The following is a 21,285-nucleotide window of genomic DNA, read 5'->3' on the forward strand; positions in this document are numbered from 1 at the left end:
ATTGATGCGATCGAATGCTTTTGAAAAATCAATGATTATGCCAAGAGTTAGAAGTTTGTGCACAAAATATTCTAAAATTAGCTATTTTTGTTTTAGCAATGCAGTAATGCCATGCTTACTGGGCGCCAATATGTTGTATTTCTCACAAAAACTTAATATCTGTTGAACAAATCTTTTCAAAACACTTTGAGAAAACACGTGAAATAGATATAGGACGGTAATTCGACAGATTATTCTTGTCTCCACCTGCATTCTCTTAGAAAATACTGCATGTTCAATACAGCAGTAAATATATATTTCGACACTGGACTGATTACATCAAGTACATGTTTGACTGGCTAAGTTTTGAGGTCATCAATGTCAGGCGACTTGCTGTTTTATAAAGGCAGGACACAATTTTCAATTTTGTTACCATTGGTTGGAGACAAGAAAGCGCTGGAAACAACCCGCGAATCAAATCAGTTCACGCTATTAGAAGAAAAAGTAATTATTGTGGTTTGCGAGTTCTGCCGCGTTTTTTGAATGTTGAAAGAGGAAAGCATTGTCCATAAATAGATTTAAGTATGGCAATAAAAGTATTGTAAGCCTCTTCTGGGTCCTCTTTGTTTAGCACAGTAATCCAGTTACCATTTGATAACGCTGCCCTAAAGGGATTCTTTGTGTTATGATTGATACGTAGAAAGGTGGTAAATGGAAACATACAATTTTTAGGACAAGATACACTCTCAATAGTCATGCATATTGGAAGATGGTCGCTTATGTGGCCATTTATTACTCCGGTCGTCAGACCATCAGCTGAGGAGTTAGTAAAAAAGACATCGATTGCGGTCGCTGCTTGTAATCGCGTGGGGACATTTATGACGCTAATAAAGTCGTTGCACTGCAGTATTGACTCTACCTCGAGTTTATTAGCTGAATGTGAAAGAAACTCTATGTTCATATCGCCCCTAAGAAAGCGTTAAGATTGTTCTCTGTGACCCATTGGAGGTATTCGTCAAGGAAGCAGACAAAATTCAAGAAGTTGCTTTTTGGAAGGTGGTACAATACAGAAAAAACTTTTTCGCCATTTTGCTAAAAGAGTATGTCATAGTCATCATGAGTGGCAGTGAAATCGGTAAGAACACTGTATTCGATATTTCCGTCTATCGCTGTCATAACGCCCCCACCTCGTTTATGAACGCAATTCGCACATATGTGTTATAGTTTGACAATTCTAAGGCTTCTTCACTGCTTTGATACCACGTTTCAGTCGCCATCACTATGTTGAACAAAAGTTAACTTCAGAAAGGAATGATTCAAACTAGTCACCTTTGTTACGCATTGCTTTAGCATTAACGTGAAAAAAGGACATGTTTTTCTTTTTCTGTGCCGACACAGTGTTTAGAGTAGGTGGCATGAAGAACTGAGTCTTTGTTTGGCTGAAAAGGAAAGGAGGCGGGTTCATTTACGGTGCACAAAGTGCATTATTCCCCTTGGCCTTGGCACCTAAGTAAGTAACATGGCTATCGCTGGATCAGATTTCCTCACCAGTACTTTGCCATTTTGGTGCCAGGCATATTTGAAGTCGTGTTGTTTTGTCTATTCTTTTGCATGTTTTAGCAGGTCGCGGTTCCTTTTCTTCTTCTTCTTCTTCTTCTTCTTCTTCTTCTTCTTCTTCTTCTTCTTCTTCTTCTTCTCCTTCGTTACAATGAAACATACCCACAGTGGGGGAATGGCCAGAATTCATCGCAGGTGACATAATATAATTGATAATGTCGATTTGACTGCATGATAGATAACCTAATAATTAAGAGTTGGTGTTGCTAAAATGATTTAGAATTTTGAGGCGATAGTAATAGAAAACAACGAAAAAGGATTAAAGTTGTAAAATAATACAATAATGATAAAACGAAAAAGAGTACAATACAGACAAATCAGCGCTAACACACCAATCTTCCAGTAGCAATATTATTGTGAAGTAACTCACACACCGGTTTTAGGGCATACCCTTTGACGGTGGCACCAAAGGAGAGGAGGACAGGAACTGTAAATGGCAGTCCTAGGCGAGCAAGAGGTATTTCTAAATATTTTCTTCTGTGAGTAGCATACATGCGGCTGGAGAGGATGTAATGTTCAATTGTTTCCACATGATCAAATGATGCACAAAGATTCGACGCCGGTAACCAGAGCGACATAAATAAAGATTGACGCAAGGAATTCTACAATGCATGAGCGTCATGGAGACCTCACATTGCCTCGAGGTTAACATCGGACATTTCAGTTGAAATTTAAATGGTTAAAATCCGTAGCCGCAAGGAGTGGCTCATGGCGCAAGGAGTTCAACGTTTGAAACCGTTCAAAACGGGATATCTTTAGCAAAATAATATTCGGTACAACATCTACAACAGGCCCCATTGAGAGCTGAATTTGGTAAATAATCCGCCATTATATTAGAAGCGATGCCTAGGTGTCCCGGAACCCACTGAAAACGTACTTCCTGTGAATGTAACGGAAGGAAAATATCAGGGTTTGTTTCAAAAGACGCATTTTCGGGCTGCTAAGACTGACAGGCACTCGGAGAGTATGATTACGTGAGTAACGTTACCGGGAACTTTTTGAAGGGCCAAACCAATTGCAAGCAACTCAGCAGTAAATATTGGTGTAATCAGGGATCCGTACAGAAAAATTCCAATCGAGTGCTTGGGAATAAATCCCTATTACTGCTTTTTCATTCCGTTGTGAGGCATCTGTGAAAATAGCTACGTGCCGTGGATACTGTAATAGATAATCTTCAAGGTGCCCTTTTATTACAGGGGCAGTCAAATGTTTTGCATTAGATGGCAACGACTTGTCAAAGTCCAGTGCGGAAGTAGCTTGAACATTGCCAACACGTCTTACTGACATAAGGTTTTCCTTCTTTTTCCTGTTTACCCGCCACATATCCAGGTTTTGTGCTTTGTGAATCGGCAGATAATAGCAGGAATCGTATATGGTTTTGAAGGCAGGCGATGTATGGCGTCCACTTCATCACAGGATAGTGGCGGGAGCTGCGTCAGCTGCAATGGCATTAATTTTTCCTACAAGGTCCTCTTTTTCAGTTTGGGGAATCCCATGAAACTGCAGGTTGGCGAGCCTATACCGCCATTCCAACTCATTAGCTGAGTTAGGAGTGATTCAGTGCATTCCCTTTACCCTAGCCTTCCAATTCTTTTCTTGATTTCGGTTATTTCTTGCTCGTTGTTTTCTACACGTTCAAGCAAACCAGTCATCTGATCAGACATGAATTGCACAGCTTTTTCCACATCATCGACAGTATGTTTCAGTGGCATTAACACTTCCATTTTTTCGTCCATAGCTAGCAGCATATTCCACATGCTCTGTAGATTTGGTTCTGAATCTGCGTTCTCAAGCCGTTACGTATTGGGTTTTGGCCCCCTATTATTAGGACGTCTCCAAGCTTTTCGATAGTCTTCTTTTTTACTTCCGTGCCGCTTCAGAGACGCCTGCACATTTACCTGCGTGGAACACAGTGAGGCATAGGCTGCAGGAAACGCCATTTTGATCTTCCACCACTGACTGGCATTCCGGACATTCAACATCATCAGGTATCGAAACACTCTCGGCAGCAGCAGCAGTCAAGCAGTTGACTAAAGTTAGGCATACGAAGAAAAATAAAAAAGGGTGAGCACCAACTTGTGACAGTACAAATAATGAATCAAAAAGGATATCGTCGTGACCACTGCTGCCGCCAATGTGATCCTCATGGTGGCCGCTTTTTATCCTCGGTCAGTGGATGGTACCGCTGCCAAGCAGATCACCGATCCCTGGTCCCGATTACGAGAAGCTGGGGTGTGGCACAATGACAGGCTCTTTTTCTTCGTTTTCTTGTGCAGACGACGTTACAACGTGTATCAGTGGAAATCTGCGACAATACAAAAAAAATGTATCAAAAAGGATGTTGTTTGTACCATATCTACCGCCAATATTCATGGTTTTTAGATATTGCCGCGAACTATTTAAATCTTTATTTAATTCGACAGCCGCTGGCATGCAGCATTATCATTGTGGTTCTAGCCCGCTTATTCATTCTGAATTCTGGGTTTGTTCATGCTCGTTGTCGCCAGACGACGCTTTATCATTTTATTTGCCGCGAAATATGCGCCAGGGCGTATGTCGAATATTCCGGCCGCTAGCGTGTGTTTCTACAATGTTCCAGACTATGTTAGTACTGTTTGCTGCTTTATCTAGATCTTTCCCCGCCGCCTTTAAATTCAGTGTTGACAAGGGAAACAGGCATGTTTTGTTCGATGACCACCGAGCAAGATTGTTTCTATCGCTGCCACCGAATCGCTTAGTTCTTTTGCGGGCGCAAGTCAGCCTACTAGTTTCTTCAGTGCCCTGTGCCATCGACCTTGTCACCACTAAGTGACAATATGTTGACGATTTTTGGTTAGATTGAACTTACCCACAACTGACCAGCTTACTCTTGTGGCACACCAGATTTTAAATGTTTCTTAGCATTTGTTATAAGAACTTGGTTTTTACAAATGTGATTCCTTCTAACAAGGCCATTAAGTTCCTTGATTTAGGATTGACATTTTATACCCAACTGACACGTGTACTGGAAATATGCGCCCAGATCTAAAAAGACGCTTTTGACGTATGAATCAGCACATTCTAAATTAGTGAAGTGCTGCATTACAGACTTGTTTTTTAAAAGCCTTAAATAGTTGTCCTCATGTGATGCAGCAAAGTCTGGTAGAGCAGGTTGAACAGCTAAAATGTTTTAGGTGTCCTCCCTCGGTTTTGCTGGCGGCAGGGGAATCCTTGGGGGAAAAACTGAAGTTATCTTCATTGTGCTCTCTGAAGAGATCGCAATCAATGCTAAACGCGACGGTTCACGTCCACATGAGACCTGAATAGTCAGAAAATAATGGTACTAAAATCATAACTACAACTCTAACCTCAAGCCCAGTACAAGTTGAAAACGAAATATAGAAGTCGTCCCTTACTTCCACAAGACTTCACATGGGCTGAAAAAAGTAGCTCAGAAGTTCGGTGTCATATGGTAGTACTTTCTTCTCCCCGTAAACAGTCCGGTTTGTGCGCCCAAATCTTGTGTTTGAAAACAAAGAGCCAGACTATGTTCTCTACATGCGCTGTGGGTGTCGTTTATTCATTCCGAATGTCATGCGGAAAAATATACATAGGCCAAACCGGAACATGCTTGAATAAGCGCCTGAGGCAACACCAAACAACGTTGGGTACTGGAACAGGAAGCAATTTAGCCTTGTATGTCTAGGACTGCAAATATTGCCCAAGTTTTCACACGCTAGCATTATCGGTCGGGGGACGTATAAACGTGAGCGTGAGATACAAGAAGGTTTTTTTGACCAACAAGAATAAGCAGAAGTGCGTCAGTGATCCGTCCGTGATTTTCACCGAAAAGGAGTGCGTTTTCATCTTCATAAATGCCATTTCTTTAAGTGGTGCGCGAAGTGCGTTGGCTGTAGGTTTTGCGCGCAGGGAATTATTTTAAATGAGCATTTTTGTATCGGTGTAAATCAGTTGTCAGTGCAGCGTTGTGGTGTGTGCCTTCTTTGCTTTTGTCCTGCGTCCATTCTCGCTGGTTTCCTTTCTACGCAATGTGAACCAAGTAGCCCAGCAGCTACTCTCCTGAGCTTTGGTTTGCCCCGCGAGTTTCGCAGTTCTTGATCTATGAGGTTTGATGCGTCGCCATGTCGAAATTATTCAACGTACCGTGCGTAAGCACAAAATTGACAGTTGCAATACAGCCTCCCACACATGCGGATTTTGTGCAAGAACAATTAGGAGACAGACAAAATAGCCGTCGGACTTCGATAGCGGAATGCGTGACCTACTGACCCAGCTATTTCAATCTAAGGCACATTTCAGAGAAATATTGGGAAGGGAGCGATGATTTTTTATACCCGTGTTACAAGGGCGTTTTAAACGGCCGTTCAGTTGAGCGTCAGTTGAACGCCGTAACGGCCGTGAGAACGGAACGGTGGTGGCTGCGCTCACACGGCACTTTCCATGTTTCCAGCGCCATCACCCTTGCGTACACGGGAGCAGTGTGTTTCTGCGCTCGCAGAAGGTGATCTTGCCACAAGTTTGTAATTAAATGCGTCAGTGACGCTGTCCAGGCAAAGCGTTTTTGCGCCGGAGCGCTCGCCTGCAGCGGAGACACGTTGCTGCTGGTGGCTGCCATCTTGCCTATTTCACGACGAAACGGATAGAAACGGCGGCGGAGCAGAGACCGGCCACCTTCGTTGGTGTCAATCGCCGTTGTATTTCCAACGGCGCTCGCGCTGCCATGTAACTCCGCCTAACGGCCGTTAAGGCCAACTGCCGTTTTCCTTAACGGCAGTTAACGTACCCGTGTAACAGGCGCATTAATAGCTCCCACTCGCTTGTATCGCGATAATCAGCGGCAGCAGAATTTGGCCGTACCGAGATTTGAAACGATATATGCCGACAAGAAAATCTGCTTGCAATTTCATTCACGAAATTGACTATCAGATGGCAATGGCAACTTGGGACAGCGCTCTTATCACTCGTGTGCTTCCTGTAGCCTCAGTAGGTTCCCCAGGAACCTGGAGGTGTAGACAGCGGCGATTCAAACACACCTACCGACTGCCACGCGGTGGTGGATGCAAAGTTTCGTCCGCCCCCTCCCGCTGTCGGAGTTGTGGAGGCAAAATTTCGTTCGCCCCATCCCGCTAAGGGATTCTCGGATGCAACTTGTCGTCCGCCCCCTCCTGCTAACGGAGTTGTGGGTTCAACTTGTCCGCCCCCTTCTGCTGACGGAGTTCTGAGTGCAACGTGTTGCTGGGCAAACGTACAGCACAGGTCTACGCCACCTGCCCTCAACTGCGGGACTACTAGGTCTGGAACAACTGCAGGAAACAGGTTATTTTGTCGTCGCACCATCCTGCTGTCACCAAGCACAACTGCGAACGACTGCCGGCGAAGCAGAGACGAGAACCACCCATCCGGCGCAGATCAATGTGTGAGCTAACGCATTACCAAAAGAGCTCCAAAACAAACGGTCCACATCTCGTTGTAATGGGGAAAAAACTGAAGTTATCTTCAATGTCTGCAAGCCCAGTACAAGTTGAAATGCGCCGCTGCGACGCTGGTTGCGGTGAATGGCTCTGGAGTAGAAGTGCCCCCGCTTTTGACACAAGCTCTGCGGTTTCATTTTCGGCGATCGAGTCAAAACCCCCTGTGATACAAAACGCCTACAGTTGCGGAGTGTAAACACTAATCTTCATATGGCATCAGATCATGTAGCGCCCGCAACCTCAGCAGCCCGTTTAAGTCACAATCAATGGACGAAAGATCAGACAGCGCCTGCTACACCTTCCCGGACTTTTCTGCCTAGTCGTATTTGATCGTAACTTCGAAGCCAAGGCGAGAATCGTGATAGACCTTTATAACAGGGCTTACGAGTATGACATGAATATTGCAGCAATTATGTTCGCAGGCTAAACACGTGCTTTGCAGTCACAGTTGCTTTCCACAGACAACCCTTCGTCCACCGCCACTGGAAGTGTTTTCTCACAGTTTTGAAGCCCTTCAGGGGGTCGCCAGCATAAAGATGCAGAATCGAGAGGACACAGATGCAGAATCGAGAGGAATGTTCACGGGGGCTAGGCCAATGTTCTGACTCACAGGACTGGCACTGGCGGTGCCCGTCCGATACGATTCAACCCAAGGCCCTTGAGCGTCCACAAGCGAACGATTTTTGGATGGTGCCCTCGACGAAATGCTGGCCACCAGTGCTGTGATACCCTCAAAACGTCCCTGGCATTCCCTGTTCTCGCGCTTAAAGGCCCACTGTCCACCCTCCGGTCGAAAATATTTTCTTCCCCAGTGACTTTGAAACTTCGCCGCCAGAACGCAAGGCCGCAAACTTTTTGAAAAGAGTAATTAATAACGAAGTTACAGTCACCGCACTCACCCGATTCTATCATGTTTCTCTCCTTCTGTTCCCTCGCAAAGGTTTTTCACTATCCTGTCCGGACGTCTTGCCTCCGAAAGACCAATTCCCCGGTGGTACTCTGCGTGCGCGGAAAAAAAAAAAAAAACACTGGCGAGGGAGCGCGCGCCGCTGCATTCAGTCCGGCCGTGGCGAGGGAAAAGCACGCAGTGAGCGGTGGACAAAATTAGGGGTGTACGCCCATCCTTCACCAGTCAGTCAGCGAGACAGACCAATGGACATCGTTTGCAACTCCGACGTCAGCCTTGCGGCTCGTAGAGAACGGGGAAGCTGGTTTCCCGAAGGGAAGGATGAGAGAGCTTTGATTTATATTTTTGCTGCTTTGCGGTGCGCGTATCGCTGTAGCATTTTGCACAGACTATCTTCGGCACCTGATCGAAGCACTGGGCTCTTTTGCTTAAAAAGTCCTTCCCTGGACACTGTCCCTTTAAGATGGCACAGCACGACTGTGCGTCGATTATCGGCGACTGAACGCTGCAGCAGTTCGAGACTCCTACCTCTTTCCATCAGTCGAATCGGTCATGCATTCACTTCGATCGGCAAAGTTTTTCACTACTCTCGACTGTAGCAGAGGTTTTCTGCAAGTCCCGATTGACCATCACGACATTGAAAAAAAAAACTGCATTTACTTGCCATCGAGGACTGTACGAATTTGTACAGCTGTCCTTTGGTTTGTGTAATTTACCTCGACTTTTCAGCAAGTGATGGATATTGTACATGGAGACGCTAAGTTTAGCTACGCTATGGCCTACATAGATGATGTAGTAGTGTTCTCGGATAGCCAAGAACATCACGTTCACCTATCCAATGTCTTTCAGCGAATAATGAACACAGGCATAACCGTTACCCTAGCAAGGTGCAGCTGGTGGCAAGCAGAATCAACCTCCTTGGATACGTTGTGGAACAAGGCGCAGTGCGTCCAGATCAAGAAAAACTCCAGGCCATACTGAAGTTCCCACCGCCATCAGACGTCAAGAGCCTCCGGTGCTTTTTGGGCGTGGTGGGATTCTGCCGATACTTCATCCCGACCTTCGCCGAATATCAGCTCCTTCGAAAAAATGCCCGTTGGGCCTGGACGAACACTGAGGAGGGATCATTTCAAGCATTGTCTGCAGCCATCACGAATACGACACGCCTATGGCTTCCCGACCTCAATCTGATATTTACGGTGCAAACGACGCAAGTGAGTACTGCATAATTGGTATTGCTTCAGGATCATCGAGGGAAGTTTTGCCCTTTGATGTTTGCGAGTCACACCCACACGGGGCCGGACCGCAACTACAGCGTGGCTAGCGTTAGTGCTTCCACAAAATAAATTTGACATGTATTTGCATGGGGCCGAATTCACCATTCGGACAGATCACCAGGTGCTGTCATCTTTGCTAAAGTTGCAAAACCCAGCCAGCCGTCTGGACCGCTGGCTGTCGCTCTTCAAAAATACCATTAAGGGTGAAATACAATAAGGGAACATTAACAAAGTAGCAGAGCCTCACTTCCCGGAGAAGGTGAGCCGACAGCCGCAGTCCTGACTTTGCCAGCGCCCGCAGACGTCTGGGGCACATTATCCGCTCGGCAGCAGCTCCAGGAAGCCCAGTGCACTGATTACCAGTGCATCCAAATACTTCAGTGTCTGAGCAAGCCCAGCATGGTACCGACAGGCAACTCTGACAGCTACCCAGAAGCAGCGGATCGACTACTCTTGCGGTATATAATTGCTGCCGACGCTGACGTTGATGAGCCCCTCAAGGCCTTTTGAACCCGCGCGGTCCCTCCACTCCGTCTTGGTACGCGCGGAGGTAGCGCGGGGCGTGACATGTGCTTGGCTTGAGAGTGAGCCTTGATAAGGACGGTGGAAAGCCAAAAACAAGGAATTCCGACGCAGTGCGAGCTGGGACGCGGTCATACTTTCAGCAAGCGGCACGTTGCGTCCTGGCTAATATGGACGGCGGAGCGGAGCCCTATACATGCTCCACTGTAGTGTATACCGATGTATCGTGCCTAAGTGCTTTTTGTTGACAAGGAATAAGCCAGTGTTTTATACAAACTCTGGATTTGTGACTCTTCGGCCCGAAACCATTTCTTGCGGAACCGTATTCGAGAAGGCGCAGCCTGCATCCAATTTTTTTTTGTGAGTTGTCTTCGGAGGTCATAAGAACATGAAAATGAACATGGATTGCGCGGAAAAGCGACGCATTGTTTCAGCTGCGCACCGTATATTTGCCGCGAACTGCTTAAATCTTTATTTGTTCCTGTTCGACAGCCGCTGGCATGCGGCCTTATCAGTGTTATTCTGGCACACTTATCAATTCTGTATACAGTGTTTGTTCATGCTCGTTGTCGCGATACGACGCGTTATCATTTTCTTTGTCGCGAACGATGCGCCAAGATCTGTCTCGAAGATTCCGATCACTCGCGTATGTTTCTGCAATGTTCCAGGTTGTACTGCTATAGCAGTTTGAGACGTTATCTAGATTGTTCTGAGCAGCCTTTAAATTGACCGCTGACGAATGCGACGGGCATTTTTTTGTTCGACGATCGACGAGCACAATTGCTATCGCCGCCGCCGAGTTGCTTAGATTTTTTTTTGCTGGCGAAAGTCAGCTTATAAAGAGTTTTTCAGTACCATCAAGCTTGTGTCTTCTTTTGGTGTCTACGGCCTTGTCACCACTGCCCGAGCCCGGCGGAGGCCTCCAAAAGGGGGGGCGGGTGTTTACGCGACGCACCATATATTGATAGCTACGTCTGGGAAGAGTGCAACAGAACAACGGAGAAAAGGGGAGGAGGTGAAGGTATGTGATACACCAAGAAACATATTGGCAACGAATAAAGTAATCCTCCCCTTCATGGATCACTGCCTTGTCGTAGTGGAGGGGCTTGCGAAACTAGATGAAGTCGTGAGCTCTGCTGTGTAGGGCCACACAAGATAGACAGGTCACGGCAGAGAGTTCTGACAAAATGTGATTCACTGGAGAAGGTAATGGCAACCCACTCCAGTATTTCCTGCCAAGAAAACCCTATGGCCAGTCACAATACCATTATCGATATGGCGCCGGAAGATGAGACCCCCAGGTTGGAAGGCGTCCCACATGTTACTGGGGATGAACAAAGGGCGATTCCTAGTAGCTCCAGGACGAATGAAGCGGCTGGGCTAAAGCCAAAAGGACGCTCAGTTGTGGATGTGTCGGGAAGCGACCGGAAAGTCCAATGTTGCAAGGAGATATATCACATAGCAACATGGAATGTAAGATCTATGACGCAAGGTAAACTGGATATCGTCAAGCGAGAAATGGACAGATTGAACATTGATATCTTGGGTATCAGCGAGCTCAAGTGGACCGGAATGGGAGAATTTAACTCCGGCGACCATTATGTATTTTATTGTGGGCACGAATCCAAGAGAAGGAATGGGGTCGCTCTCATAGTAAACAGGCAAAGCAGTGCTAGGGTACAACCCCAAAAACGACCGAATGATTTCACTTCGGATCCAAGGTCACCCTTTCAACATAACAGTTATCCAAGTCTATGCACCGACCACTGCTGCTGAAGAAGCTGACGTTGAGAGATTTCATGCGGACCTGCAATGCCTTTTAGACCGCACCCCATCATTAGACGTCGTTTTTCTCATAGGAGACTGGAATGCTAAGGTCGGGAGTGAAGAAATATACGGAATTACAGGCAAGTTCGGTCTTGGTGAGCCAAATGAAGCTGGGCAGAGGCTAGTAGAGTTCTGTCAAGAAAACAACCTGACCATAGCGAATACTCATTTTCAACAGCACAAGAGGCGCCTGTACACATGGATTTCACCGGACGGTCTGTACAGGAATCAGATCGATTATATTATTTGCCGGCAGAGATGGAGAAGCGCTATACAAGCAGTAAAAACAAGGCCTGGGGCCGATTGTGGCACCGATCATCAGCTTCTTGTTGCCAAAATTAAGCTTCGATTGAGGAAAACGCAGAAAACTAGAAGTCCTTTCAGGTATGATCTGGATCAGATTCCATTAGAATATGATGTGGAAGTGAAGAATCGATTTCAAGAATTAGATCTAGAAGACAAAGAGCCCGAAGAGATGTGGACTGATGTTCGTGATATAATACAAGAAGTTGCTACTAAGGTAGTTCCAAAGCAAAAGAAATGCAAAAAAGCAAACTGGTTATCTGAGGAGGCTTTGCAAATAGCTGAGGAAAGGAGGATGGCAAAAGGTATGGCGGAAAGAGAAAGATACAAGGTTCTCAATACGGATTTTCAGAAAATAGCAAGGAGAGATAAGAATGCCTTCCTGAACATACAGTGTCAAGCAGTTGAGGACAACAGCCAATTAAGGAACACAAGAGCTCTGTATAAGACAATCAAAGATATCAAAGGAAGCTTCTGTGCTGAGCTGGGCGTGATAAAGGACAAACAAGGCAAGGACCTCACTGAAGCCTCAGAGATAAAGAAGAGGTGGCAGGAATACACAGAAGAACTGTACAAGAAGGACCCGGATGTGCAAACCCAACATAGGACGGTTGTGATTACTGATCTCGAGCCAGGCATCCTGAAGAGTGAAGTTGAAGGGGCCTTAGCCAGCCTTGCTAAGAGCAAAGCTAGCGGAATTGATGGTATTCCAGCTGAGTTGCTTCAAAACCTCAACCACGACGCTGTTAACACACTGCATACATTATGTCAAAAGATTTGGACAACCCTGCAGTGGCCACAGGATTGGAGGAGGTCAGTTTACATCCCCATTCCAAAGAAACGCAGTGCCAAAGATTGTTCCAACTACCGCACGATCGCGCTTATTTCGCATGCTAGCAAGGTGATGTTAAAAATCCTGCAAGGTAGGCTGCAGCAGTATGTGGATCGGGAGCTTCCGGACGTGCAAGCTGGGTTTCGCAAGGGCAGAGGAACTAGAGACCAAATTGCCAACCTTCGCTGGATCATGGAAAAAGCAAGAGAGTTCCAGAAACCCATTTACTTCTGCTTTATTGATTATGCGAAACCGTTTGACTGCGTAGATCACAGCAGATTGTGGCAAGCTCTCCGAGAGATGGGAGTTCCAATTCACCTCATCTGTCTCCTCAGGAACCTTTATGAAGGGCAAGAGGCCACAGTCAGAACTGGGCATGGTCTTACTGATTGGTTTCCGATTGAGAAAGGGTGAGGCAAGGCTGCATACTGTCGCCCTGCCTATTTAACCTATATGCAGAGTGCATCATGAGGAAGGCCGGTCTGGACGAGTCTTCAGCTGGAGTGAAGATTGCTGGAAAACGTATCAACAACCTTAGATATGCGGATGATACCACTTTAATGGCAGAAAGTGAAGTAGAACTCAAGAGACTTCTGATGCGCGTACAAAAAGAGAGTGAGAAGTTTGGGATTAAACTGAACATTAAAAAACGAAGATCATGGCGTCTTGCCCTGTCAAGTCCTGGAGCATCAATGGACAAGAAGTGGAAGCTGTAACAGATTTTCTGTTCTTGGGCGCCAAGATTACCTCGAAAGGAGACTGCAGCCATGAAATTAGGAGACGCCTGCTTCTGGGAAAGAGAGCAATGGTTATTCTTGACCGCCTAGTAAAGAGCAGAGACATTAGTCTGCCAACCAAGATCCGTATAACCCGTGCTATGGTCTTTCCAGTTGTGATGTATGGATGCGAGAGTTGGACTGTGAAAAAGGCTGACCGCCGAAGAATTGACGCGTTTGAATTGTGGTGCTGCCGAAGACTCTTAAGAGTTCCTTGGACTGCCAGAAGATCAAATCAGTCGATATTGTCGACCATAAACCCTGACTGCTCAATGGAGGGTCAAATTCTAAAGTTAAAGCTCAGCTACTTTGGTCATCTTCTGAGAAGAGAGGAGTCGCTGGAGAAAGATTTGATGTTGGGAAAGGTTGAGGGTCGCCGGAGAAGGGGTAGGCAGCGAACGCGATGGTTAGATGGCATTCTCGAGGCATTGTAGATGAAGCTATGTGATGTTAAGAAGATAGTGAGAGACCGGAAAGCGTGGCGTGACATGGTCCATAGGGTCACGAAGAGGCGGACACGACTGAACGCCTGAACTGAACTGAAAGTAATCCTGCAATGAACATATCTTGGTGTCAGGAACAATTTCCGGCAAATGTAGGCAGTCTATCTGGGTACCGCATGAGACAAATGCCGGCACGAACACAATGATCTCGTTAAATTTACCAGGGAAGATATTGTGACAAGACTATAGTAATATTTACAGTATATTTACAAAACAGCTATAACTGGCATAGCAGCGAACAGCACCACGGAACCAGTCCCACTTCGTCGTTCTATCTGCATTCCGCGAGAAAAGGGCAGGAACCACTTCGTCCCTGTCTTCCCGTGACATGCCCCCTGCGGTGTAAGCGCCGTCCCGTCGTCAAACTAGCAAAGAAGGCATGCGTTCGTATGGTTCCAGGCGGGAAGCATGTACAATTTGTCAGTAGCGTGGCGAGAGAAGGACGCGGGCACAAAATAAGGGGGGCAAGTTCACACGCCGCATCAGGGACTTGGCGCACCACACGATAAGGATCACTGTAGGGGGACAAAAGTTTCTCCGAGAGGCCAATAGAGCGTCCTGGGCACCGAGGTCCTGGGCACCGAGGACCCAGGGTCATAGGATACGTGGCGATGCCGCCGATCATAAGCAGACTTTGAAGCGCGCTTCAGTATCTTCAGCAATGGCGTCACGTGCGTAGATGGTTATGGGGCGGCCAGGCCAGCAGGCGGGACCAGCATGTTCAAAGTTAAAGCGGAGTTCCTGCCGAAGAGCAGGAAGAAGGGTGAATAACCCATCGTGTCATGCTTCGAATAATTGTAGGCAAATGCCACATATGGCAGCGCGAGGTCCCAGTCGTGGTGATCAGGTGGTGTATACATTGATAACATGTCCGTTAGTGTGTGGTTGAAGCGCTCGGTAAGGCCGATGGCCTGGACATGACACGCGGTCGCGAGCTTATTCTTCGTAGAACATGAACGCAGCATGTGTTCGATAGTTCGGGACAAAAAGTAGCGACCGCGGTAGGTGATTTATTAGCGAGGAGCGTCGTGATTCAGAATGACACTGTGTAAAATAAAGTGAGCGACATCCATAGCGCAGCTAGTGGGTAAAGCTTGCGTGATGGCTCAGCGTGTCGCATAATCGGTTGCCACTACAATTCATTTGTTACCTGACCGTGACGTCGGGAACGGGCCAAGAAGATCGAGCCCAACAGAATAAAACGGTTTCACGGGCACGTCAATATTGGAGAAAAAAAAACGACGCCTACTCAGTCGTAATTGCGAGACACACCGAGGAGGCCAGATGGGGGCAAGTCGTAGAGTTCTTCAATAACAGAGCAGCGGAGCTGCTTGGGAATCACCAACAGAAGGAGAGAACCGTCATTATGAAAGTTACGGCGGTAAAGGACACCATCTTGCGCAACAAAAAGCTGCGTCTTCACGTAAAAATATTGTAAGGTAACGCGAAGGTCGGACTTGGGGGATCAGGTTTTATCGCAGACCTGAAGCCTTGGTCGCACACTGCAGTCAACCACACTCCGCGATGATGATGGGTATCTACAAGAGGGAGCAGGATGAAGATGAAGCAGCACGTTCAGCCGTGTGGACGATGAAGCACCACACAGTGCTCACACTATTTCGCCCGCGCAGTTGAAGCGGCCAGCCTGGCCGCCATTAGTCCGCAGGAATGCGCCGAATAAAAGTCTTCATGCGTGAAACGTGGACAACTTCAGTGCCACGGTAACGACTGTCTGGAGGAGGGTAAACAGGGGAGATGCGATATTTGACCGGGGAAGTTTTTGCAAGAACTGTGTAAGGACCAATGTAACGGTGCTGGAACTTGTCACAAAGGCCAGGAGTGCGTAATGGGGTCCAAAGTAACACCTCGTCGCCGGGACGGAACGAAACTTGGCGATGGGTTGCATCGTAGCGGCACTTGCGGTCTTCCTGGCTAGCTTTTGTGTTGACGCGAGCAAGCCGGCGAGATTTGGCTACTCGGGAGAGGAAATGGTCAGGAAGAGAGGATGAGGAACTGGCATGTCTAGAAAGGAAAGAGGCATCAAGAAAGGTAGCGGGAGAACGGCCGTAAACGAGGAAAAACGGGGTGTAACCTGGGGTCCGCTGTACAGCCGTATTGTAGGCGAACGTAACAAAAGGAAGTAATACGTCCCAGTTTCGGTGGTACTGGTCGACCTACATAGACAACATGTCAGAAAGCGTGCAGTGGAACCGCTCAGTCAACCCATTGGTCTGCGGGTGATAGCTGGAGGTCAATGTGTGATGTGTGGTGTAGGCCTCAAGAACTTCGGCTACAATCGTCGACAGAAATGTCCGTCCACGATCGCTGAGAAGCACTTGAGGGGCCCCATGGCGCAGTACAAGCGATTCCAAGAAGAAGGTTCGCGACCTCATGTGCTGAGCTATTAGGCAAGGCAGCGGTCTCAGCGTAGCGGGTTAGGTGGTCGACGGCGGTGACGATCCAGCGATTACCTCGTGCAGACAATGGAAGTGGCCCGTATAATTCTATGCCAACAACGGCGAAAGGAGTAGCAGGGCAAGGTAGCGTCTGTAGTAGGCCAGCAGGAGGAGAAGTCGGCCATTTGCGGCACTGGCATGGCAGACAAGAGGCGACGCATTTTGCCACGCTTTAGGCGAGGCCTGGCTAGAAGAAACAGGTTTTCACGCGGTGGTAAGTTTTATGAAAGCCTAAGTGACCGGCTGTAGCATCATCGTGGAAAGCCACCAGTATACGGGTGCGAAGCGCTCTCAGAATAACGGGGACCCAACGGGTGCCTTCAGAGCAATAAATATAACGGGAGAGCACGCCGTTGTCAAGTTTGAACTTTTGGAGTTGCTTGCGCATCCTAGCGGTAGGAGGGTGAGAAGCACCGGTGAGAAGGTCGATTAGGGAAAGACAGTAGGGATCTGCTCGCTGCGGTGAAATAATGGCGTAGCGATCTGGAGCAGCGGCAGGAGTAGCACAGGTGATCTCTGGACGAAATTGGGACGTCGAGGGTGCACGCAGGAAGGCGCGATGAAGCACTAGGTGGTGATTTTTGGAGCGGGCAACGGGAAAGAGCATCGGCATCTCGGTGTTTGCGACCCGATTTGTATGTGACATCGAAGTGGTATTCCTGCAAACGCAGAATCCAACGGCCCAGGCGTCCAGTCAAATTTTTAAGGGTTGATAACCAACACAGAGCGTGGTGATCGGTAACGATAGTGAAATGGCGGCCGTAGAGGTAGGGGTGGAATTTCTGAACTGCCCAAACGACGGCGAGGCACTCTTGCTCAATAATGGTGTAGTTGCGTTCCGCTGGCGTAAGAGTTCGACTGGCAAACGCAATTACCTTTTCCCGAGAAGCGGTATCACGTTGCAGAAGTACGGCGCCGATACCGAGGCTGCTGGCATCGGTGTAGAGAATGGTAGCAGCAGTGTCGTCGAAGTGAGCGAGAACAGGGTCCGAAGTGAGGGCATTTTTCAGGGTTCAAAAAGCTTTTTCGCATTCTTCGGACCAATTGAAAGTAGTACGGTCGGTAAGGAGGTGGTGAAGCGGTACAGCAGTGGTAGCAAAATTGCGAATGAAACGGCGAAAGTATGAAGATAGGCCAAGGAAACTGCGTAGATCCTTAGTCCGCTGAGTGCGTGCAAAGTTCAAAACTGCAGCAAGCTTGTCAGGGTCGGGCCGAATGCTATCGCGGCTGACGAGGTGGTCCAGGACCTTGATTTTTTTCTTGGCGAAATTACACTTTTTTGTGTTCAGACCGGCGGATGCCAGGCACGTTAATAGTTGATCAAGCGGCATAAATGATCAGAAAAAGTCGCAGAGAAAACTATGTCGTCCAGGTAGCACGAACATGTTTTCCACTTAAGTCTTCTAAAAACAGTGTCAATCATGCGCTCCAACGTATCGGGGGCATTACAAAGTCCAAAAGGCATAACGTTGAATTCGTAAAGCCCGTCGGGAGTAGCGAATTCGGTTTTTTCTTTGTCGGCTTCGTGCATCGGAATCTGCCTGTAACCGGAACGCAAATCCAACGCGGAGAAATATTCGGCGCCCTGAATACAGTCGAGGGAGTCGTCAATTCGTGGAATAGGGTAAACATCTTTGCGAGTGACTTTGTTAAGTGTGCGGTAATCGACGCAAAAACGCACGGACCCATCATTTTTTTTTTACCAAGACGACCGGAGATGACCAGGGGCTAGCTGAGGGCCGAATAATGTCTCGTCAGAGCATATCATTCACATTATCTTCTATGATTTTACGTTCTGATAAGGAAACACGGTAAGGGCGGCGGCTAACAATAGAAGTACCTTCTGTAATAATGCGGTGCTGTGCAGAAGAAGTTCGGCCCGAGGTCGGAGAAGTGACATCAAAGGAGGCTTGGTGTTTTCGAAGTAATTCCTGCAAAGCTTGGCGGTGAGTCGCAGGAAGGTCAGGATTGATGGTGCCAAGGAAAACACAGAGAGAAGCATCGGAAGAAGCTGCTGGTGAGGAAGAGGGGGAGGTAAGGGTGAGGGACATCGGGTCCAGGGCACAAGGAAAACATGTCCCTTTAGTCAGCGCAATGGGCTCCGGAGAAGTGTTCGAAGCAGCGACAAACGCTGTGCCATGCTCAAACCGAACAAGACATGGTGGTAGCGCGATTCCACGGGTTAGATGGCGATAAGAAGGCACGATTAGCACATCTGCGTTGTCAATGTCAGTAGAAGAAAGCGCGACAAGTTGTTCGCCTCCAGAGGGCAACACTGAGTCAGTAGCGGCAAGCAGTCGATGACGGGGCTCGGGAGGTTCAGAAGACGGATCGCTCTCGTTCATGTAAATGACCCTGTCACGATACGAAATGCTGGCTGATGCGGCTGACAGAAAATCCCAGCCTAAAATAATTGGGTGAGCGCACGGTGAAATCACCGCAAATTGTACATGGTGCGGACACCGTCAACAAAACCTCGCACAGTACACTTAGCAAAAGGCCGAATTATTGCACCATTAGCTCCGCGGAGTTCAGGTCCACTTTTCGCAAGCGGGAGCACAAGTCAGTGTGTATCACAGAAACAGCGGTGCCCGTGTCAAACAAAGCCTCAACAGATAATCCTTCAACCCAAACTAAAATAATATTCCAGGGACGTTCCGGAGGATTTTTGGGATGGCCGAAGAATGCAGTTTTCCCTCCTAAAACTGCAGTGGTCAGTGTTCCGATAGACGGGGGGTCGTCAGAGAAGCTTGGCGGAGAGGCGAGGTTGAGCGGCGAAAAGGCGAAGGAGAACGGCGTCTTGAAGGCCTGTAACCACCTGGCGGAGCGGGGCTTTCTGGCGGGGGTGATGAACGTCGGGGATAATCAGGGAATGAACGGTGGTTAGAGCCGGAGAAGCGAGGATGGTAGTCTGCTTCAAATGAGTCGTAGCCACGGCGTTCATTCTGGATCCTGCGACCCGCAGTAATAACAAACAGTGTGGGCTGGGCGCCAGGTGGGGTAGTATGTCGGCGCAGTGGCAGGTGGTGCCAATGCGGCGACATGAGCAGTGGTAGGCGCCGGTGGCGTAGGCGCTCTAACTGCAGGCGGAAAGGACGTGACCTGGGCGTACGTTGGCACCTGACAGATGGTAGGAGCGACCGGTGTTGGGGGGGGGGGGAGATCATTGAGGCCAGCTCTTCTTTGACAATGCTACGCAGGCCGGCACTTGAAGGATGTGGCTCGGATGCAGGGCGGCACAAATTACCTTGAGCCGAGAGGTCTTCACGAATTAATCCGCGAATAAGCGCACAGAGGTCAGCGTCGGCAGTGAAACCAAATGAAGTGGGATCAGGCTGCAGGCGTATTGATGTAGTTCGTCAAATCGTTGACAAGTCGATATGATGGCGTCGATCGTGGTAGGGTTCTGCACGGCCAGGGCGCTATAGGCGACTGGCCCAATGCATTTAAGGACGTGCCGAACCCGCTCGGCTTCTGGCATGGTGTCATTTATGCGCCGACAAAGTGCAAGAACATCTTCTATGTAAGAGGTATAGGTCTCATTGGACCGCTGAAGGCGGGCTTCTAGCTTCTTTTTGGCAGACTCCGTGCGAACAGTAGGAGCGCCGAAAATCTGGCATAACTTTTGTTTAAAGGTAGCCCAGTCCGGAATCGTCGATTCATAATTCAGGAACCACGTTGTGGCCACATCCGTCAAATAAAAGGACACATTAATTCGTTTAAGAGAATCGTCTCAGCGGTTGAAAGCACTGACCCGGTCGTAGCTGTCGAGCCAGTCATCTGCGTCGTCGCCGCGGAGACCGGCGAACATCTACGGGTCGCGTTGACGGCTACTGACAGTCCAAGTGGCAAGAGGAGCTGGGGTCGAGTTGGTAGCCACCAGAACAGCGGAGTGGCCCTCTTGGGCCATGACGATGGTGGTCGGCGTCGAACGGCGGCCAGAACGGAGCACCAGGTGGATGCAGGTGACGAAGCAGCTGGAAAATCAAGGCGCACCTCCACCACGTGTAAGGTAACGCGAAGGTCGGACTTGGGGGATCAGGTTTTATCGCAGACCTGAAGCCTTGGTCGCACACTGCAGTCAACCACACTCCGCGATGAAGATGGGTATATACAAGAGGGAGCAGGATGAAGAGGAAGCAGCACGTTCAGCAATGTGGAAGATGAAGCGCCACACAGTGCTCACAATATCAGTCAATATCAATATCGATATCAACATCGAGTAGACCAGTTGAAGCGGTTATTAGTGCACATAAAATATAAGCACAACAACAGTAAAAAAAAACTGACACAATCAAAACCGACACCCAAGAACTGACAGAAGGCAATATTTCATAAGTCATTACATAATTAATTCAAGCATATCTAAAGACTGGAGGGAAGAAACAGGCAAACTATTCCAATCTGCAATTGTATTAGGGAAAAAGGACAATTTGTATAAGTTAGTCCTTGCAAAGTGAGGTGCTAAAGAGAAGGCATGAGAGTGGCGTGTCTGCCTAGTGGTAAGAGGGCAAACGTAAGGGCTAGGATCAAGTGCAAGTTTGTTATTAAGTAAAAGAAATAAAAATTTAGGACGGAGGAATTTTCTTCTTGCTTGGAGAGTGACAATACCATTCTCTGCTATTAATTCAGATACCGAATCGGCGCGACCGTATTTGGAATAAGTAAAACGCACTGCCCATCTCTGAAGATTTTCAAGAGCATCTAGAATGCACATCGTATGGGGGTCCCATACTGTGCAAGCATATTCAAGCCTAGGCCTAAATGATTGTTGTGTATTCGAGAAGTTTAACATGAGCGGGAGCATCCTTAAGC

The sequence above is a fragment of the Amblyomma maculatum genome, chromosome 1, assembly GCF_055883805.1.
Source record: "Amblyomma maculatum isolate TAMU_Amacu chromosome 1, ASM5588380v1, whole genome shotgun sequence".
In the NCBI taxonomy this organism is placed as follows: domain Eukaryota; kingdom Metazoa; phylum Arthropoda; class Arachnida; order Ixodida; family Ixodidae; genus Amblyomma; species Amblyomma maculatum.